We start from the raw sequence: 6,000 nt of genomic DNA, 5'->3' as shown, positions 1-6,000 counted from the left end.
TCACTGCTTTCCCACTGGGGCAGATAAACAACAAAACAACACAGAGAACATGCATTAGACACTCTAGAAGCCTTTCAAAAGTCAACTCAGTCTGAAAAGAGCACCCATTAATAATGGCTGACATTTCTTAAGAGCTTACAGCATATCAGGAACTGTTCAAATTTTTTTTTTTTTTTGCTGTGCATTATCTATCTGATGCTCTTGATGATCATATGCAGTAGGTACTGTGTAACCTGTCCACAGATGAGGCACACTGTGGTGGAGCTGGCATACAGCTGGTAAGGACTATGCCAGGATTTGATACCGTATAAAAATATGAACATCACAAGTGTTTGTTTGGTGCTTTAGAGATGTAGATGCCATATGAGACACATTTCTGGCACTCAAGGCTTATAACATTTATTGAGGGAGACAGACATTTAGACTCATAACAAAAATATGAAGAAGTCAAGTGAAGTAGACCCCATAATAGCCTCAAAAGCACCATCTTCTGCTAGATAGTCTCTGATTCTATGGCTGTGTCTGATTCCAGCTTTTAGAGGAACAGAAACACACGGACCTTGGAGTCTCCTGGGTGGACATAGGGTCCCCTAGAGTCAATAGTGTTAGGTGATGTCTTAATTCAGTTAGGTTACCCCTTTTCAATCTTTCTGTAGACTGGTCTGTGATCTTCATTTAAGGCTTCCTGCTGAATCATTCCTCATCATTCCTGCTTTTCTTGTAGACATGTTCATCGTTTCATTCAGCGTTCATTTTCTAAGTCCACGTTGCTTCCCCCAACTTCTATCCTCATTGTGGCAGACAGCATAGGTGAACTGGCCAATCCCACTTGTTTGGGTCCCACTAGGCCCACATCAAGCCAAATCAGCAGCAGCCTACTTTCCAGCTTAAGGTTGAATAGGTCACCTTTCTTAAAGCGGTAGTGTAAACTGCATTGGTAAGTTGTGCTAAACCAACCAGAGCCCCTCTTTAGGAAATGTAAAGCAAAAGGAATAGTTTTGTTTTCATCTGCAGTCAACAAAGAAACCTGCCAGGGTAAACAAATCCTTGAATTAAAGAAGCTATGTGTCCCCTATTTATTGGTGATTTTTCTGTTGCTGTGATAAAATATTGTAAACAGATAACTTAAGGAAAATTATTTTGGGTATATGGTTCCTATGGGATAACATTCCATAATGACAGAGTGGAGGCACTGTAGCTGGAACAGGGAGTTGCCAGATCATAGCTTCAAACCATAAGCACTAAGCAGAGAGAGAAAACTGCAGGTAGGATGAGGGCTTAAGCTTTCAAAGCTCACCCCTAGTGATGTACCTTCCTCCCATAAGGTGACATCTCACAGGATTTCCAACTGTAGGCCAAGCGTTCAAATATATGAACCGATGGGGCAATTCTTGCTCGAACCACTACAGTCCCTAAGAGATGGGATGGGTTCCTCTGTTTCTCAATTTTCATTCTGTGTTCGCATTCCTTCCTCTTTTCAAGACAGAAAGAGAGATCTGTATATGCACAAAACATGATCTAGTTCAAGTGTGTTCCTTTCCCTTACAGATAAAATTACAGGGTATTATGTTTTACACTAAATAAAATAAACTGTTACATTCCGGTACCCAAATAAATGATAAGGAAACATTAAAGAAGAAGACAATAGGATGTGCTTAATAAATATGTGGAGGGGACTTTTTTTCTAAGATATTAAAAAAATCAGATAGAAACATAGAGAGTTTATAATAGAATGGGTCAAGGGACATTAACCAAAAAATTTCGCACAAGCAAATCTAATTGTAAAAGGCATGCCTAGGAAAACCTTGAACTTCACATTTTACAATTGAATTTACTCACTCAAACATGTAAAAAAAAATATTTACTTTGTACCCACTCTCTGCCAGATTTGGGGACTATGGAATTGAATCTGTCATAGATGATGCCCTCAAAGTGCTTAAGGCCTAGACATGGGGAGAATAAATTAAGCAGATAATAACAATAGCACCTAGACAGTTGGGGGACATGTAGCAATATAATATTACAAAAATTAGTACAAACTGGAAATGAAACTCCTGAGGTGCCAGAATCAAATAAAAAAGTTAAACCAGAATAATAAACTCATGAATTGATACTGTACCATCCAGGGTGTCTGTCAGAAAGACTACAGGCAGGCCTTAGGCAATTGAGGTCAACATATAAGCAGGGGTGTGGAGTCAGAAAGTGCTTTTGGGGCCTCATCAAAATGGAAGGTATCAAACTAGTGTTTGAATGAAATTTGAGGTGGGGCCAGGTAGGAGATCTGGGATTTTACGGGGTAGAGGCTGCCCTGGAAGAAAATCATGAGATCCAGTTTCTTTATATATCTGACATCTTTCCTCTTTCTGTGATATATATGTGTGTGTGTATATGGACATGCACAGGCATATGAATATATGTGTGTGTGTGCATCCATATATACACATATATAAACATATATGTACCATATATTCATATATGTATATGTATGTATGTATGTATGTATGTATGTATGTATGTAACATACTGGGAGGTGGCAGGCTAGGGTGTGTGTGTACATGTAATTATGGAGAGCAGACGTCTATGTCAGATATATTCCTTGATAACTTTCCTCTTTGGTTTGTGAGAGTGTCTTTTACTGATGCTGGGGCTCATTAGTGTGCTAGGCTGGCTGACCAATGAGCACCAGGGATTCAGCTGTCTCTGCCTTCCCCATGCCTGGCTTTTACAGGAAATTTGAACTCAGGTTCTCATGCTTGTTCTGTAAGCACTTTACCAAAGAAGCCAACTGACCATTCCTCTTCCTCCTTTTCTTTATATCCCTGTGCAGTAAGTTGAGCAGCTTAGTCCTGTTATTTGTTCCTCAGTATGATGCACTTTTGGCCTTCACAGAATGAGATCATCCAATCAGGGACTTTAACTTCCAAAAATGTGAGCCAAAATGGATCTTTCTCCTTGATCAGTGTATTATCACAGATATTTGTTCCAGTAACAGAATGCTGCCTAACGCATATTATCAGGGTGACAAAAGGTTAGCCTTCATCTGAGAGCTTGTCATTAGTCTTTGATAGTGGCAGTGTCCTCTTCTCTTTTCTTAGGGCTATAAATAGTAAGTAAAAAGTCTCTGTAAGAATTCTTAACCCCGTGGTTCCTGAATTCAAACAACTTTTTAAATACAAGAATTTCCCAAGCCACAAAATGCTTATAGGTGTTATGAAATAGACAACATCGCCTATGAAGTATACGTTTCAAGTGTCTTTAACATGAAAAAAAGAATAGGGAGACTTTTCCAAATTCTGTGGGATTTAAAAGAAATAAACGAAAGCAGTATGTGCTCCTTGGATTGTGTTCTGATTTGAGCAAAAAACTCAAAAACAAACAAACAAAAACTCACTTTTAAGGAAAAAAAACTGGAGTGTTAAAGAATTACTCTTAATTTTGTTAATTTGTGTGATAATGGCAATATGATCATGTTTTGTTTTTATTATATAAAATCACACTAAAAGTTTTAAAATCATTTTAAGAGATGCACACTGAAGTAGAGTCATGTATCACTTATTGATAGGGATATGATTTGGGAAAGAGATTTTGATGCAACTTTACCATCATAAAAACATCATGGTGTGTACCCACACAAACCTAGGCCATATAGGACAATCACTGATTGCATGTGACCTTTTCATGCAGTCAAGAGACTCAGTAAACACAAGAAGACATATGAAGCTGTTGCCAGAGTAACAAGACGTCTTGTTTTTCAGCAAACTTCCTTTTTACAAAGAGGAGTACACCTTAAATTAATTAAAGAAACAACCATATAGTAAACACAAAATTGAGTAATGTAGCTACTTCTTACATCAGTAAGTATTGTACCCAGAGTTGTGTAATTTTGTGTGACTGGTAGTGCAGTGGGCCTATTTACTCTTATGTCCCCAGAAGCATAAGCAATGGATTGCATGATGACAGTATGATGGAGAAGACATTGGTAGCTAATAAAAGTTAAGTTTGGGCTACTTTATTATTCTGTATTTTTAAAGATCTATTTATTTTATTTTATATGTATAAGTGTTTGCCAGCATTCAGGAATGTGTGCCAAGTGCATGTCTGGTGTCCATAGAAGTCAGAAGAGGGAGTCAGGTCCCCTGGAACTGGAGCTAGAAACAGTTTTGAGCTGCCACGTGGGTGCTGGGAATGGGATGTAGGTCCTCTGGAAGAACAATAAAGTCTCTTAACATTGAGCCATGTCTCTAGCCACCTTTAGCACATATTTATAGCAATACATTACGTATCTCATCATGGCATTGCCATACATATATGATATAATTTGATTATATTTATCCCCTACTACCTCTCTCTCTCTCTCCCACTGTTGAACCCATTTCTCTTTCCAATTTAGTTCCCTTCAACTTATTAAAAAAAAATCCAGATTGCACATATGAGAGAAAACAGGTGATATTTGTTTTCTGAGTCTGGCTTATTTCTGGTAACAAGATGATCCACAGTTTGGTCTCTTTCCCCCAAAGCATGATTTCTTTCTTCTTTATCGTTGAATAATTTTCCATTGTGTATAGCTACCAGCTTTCTGATCCATTCATCCACCGAAGGACACCTTATCTGACTCTGAAACGTGCCTATTGTGAATAGTGCCACGATAAATATAAGTGTTTAGGTATCTCTATTATAAAAAAATTCACCTCTATTATAATCTTCTGGGACCATGGAATATGTATTTGTTGTTGGCAATTTTTTTTGCATGATGTATGACTGTACTTAAGGATGTATATAATTCCGGGCCAGGTGAGATACTACAGGAGGGTTTAATAAGAGAGACTATTTATAGAGTATAGTCAGAGTGTAGGGAAACCAATAAAGTATTCCGAAGCACACCAGAGCTGCATGTGTTTCCAGTCACCAGGGTCTTAAGGGACAGAGGATGGAGCAGTTACTAGAATTTCAAGAGTGGTGTCTACAGCTATAGATGGTGTCCTGACAGAAGCTGTGGGCTTCAGTGAGAAAACCAGTTATTGCCGAGTCTGGACTCATTTGACCTTCTGTTGGATCATCCCATAGTCCAAATCTAACTGAGAGCCAAAGATTTCCCATACTCAAGAGAATAGGAGGAGAGGGAAAGTGGCAGGGCCAAAAGAAAACGATTCTGCACAGGATAAAATACGACGATGCCTGGAATCTATTTTAAAGTACCTTAGGAAAAAAGCAGATGAGGCGAACATGACATATGTTAACAATTGTTAAATCCAGATGGGAGAGCATGCACATTTGCTATATTAGTTTTTCTACTTTCCTTTATATTTGAATTTTCATAACAAAAAGTAAAAAGAAAGTGAGAGTAAAATAAATATAGACGTTTTAGAACAAAGTCTGAAAGAATTTACACTTATGATCCTAACTGGCAGAATTACTAGAGGATTTACTTCAGAGATGAAACTTAGAAATGAAACCCAGAAGGCAGCTGTAGGAGACGAAAAGCAAGGATGAGTGATGAACCTGGGTAAACATGTGAGTAAATCTAAATGAGCATTAGCCATAAAATAGCTAGAGACGACTAGAGATTACAGGTCAGCATGGAAGGCTCTACTGTAATGAAGACACAGAAAAGAGGACAGAAGAGGAAAGGAGGAGAGAAAGGCTTCTTGAGGAAAATGGACAACTGATGAGCTGAAATTTAAAGGACAGAAAGGACTGATTGAAGAGGAATCTGAGAGTAGGGAGAACTCAGGATGAAGGCATAGCACCAGAAGGCAGAGATAATTCCAAGACTACAGTTTTGATACATCTAGCAGTGGGAGGTCCCTTTGGGGGAAGAGGGATGTAAACACAAGAGGGCCATACTCAATGGGCCTGTGAAATGGTAGCTCTGAGGGGTCTCCCATCCAAGGTTGGAAGACAATGTAGGATTTTAGGCAGGGGAATGTCCTGATCAGATGTGCATTTTAGAAATGCAGCCCTGGGCTCACATTTGGAGGACTGATTGAAGAGTTCAGAGGG

Source organism: Mus musculus, chromosome X (assembly GCF_000001635.26).
Source record: "Mus musculus strain C57BL/6J chromosome X, GRCm38.p6 C57BL/6J".
NCBI lineage: Eukaryota > Metazoa > Chordata > Mammalia > Rodentia > Muridae > Mus > Mus musculus.
Note: the sequence above shows the minus strand (reverse complement) of the source record.